Below are 317 nucleotides of genomic sequence, written 5' to 3'. Positions count from 1 at the left end.
TAGACTTGCGGACTATTATTAGTAGGATTAATTTAGCTGTGGGTATTGGTATGGTACAGATGTAGGTATGGGTATGGAAATGGTATGGTATTGATAAGGGAATGGCCATGGTATGGATATGGGTATGGGCATGAGCTTTGGTATGGGTTTGGGTATGGGTATAAGTATGGGTACAGTACAGATAAGGGTATAGGTATGGATATGAAATGGATTTTGGTATGGGTATGAGTATGGTATGGGTATGGGTTTGGGCATGGGTATGGACATGGGTATGGTTATGGGTATGATACAGACATGGGTATGGGTATGAAATGAAT

This window comes from Macrobrachium rosenbergii, chromosome 24, assembly GCF_040412425.1.
Source record: "Macrobrachium rosenbergii isolate ZJJX-2024 chromosome 24, ASM4041242v1, whole genome shotgun sequence".
Classification (NCBI taxonomy): Eukaryota; Metazoa; Arthropoda; class Malacostraca; order Decapoda; family Palaemonidae; genus Macrobrachium; species Macrobrachium rosenbergii.
This window is presented reverse-complemented; position numbering follows the sequence as displayed.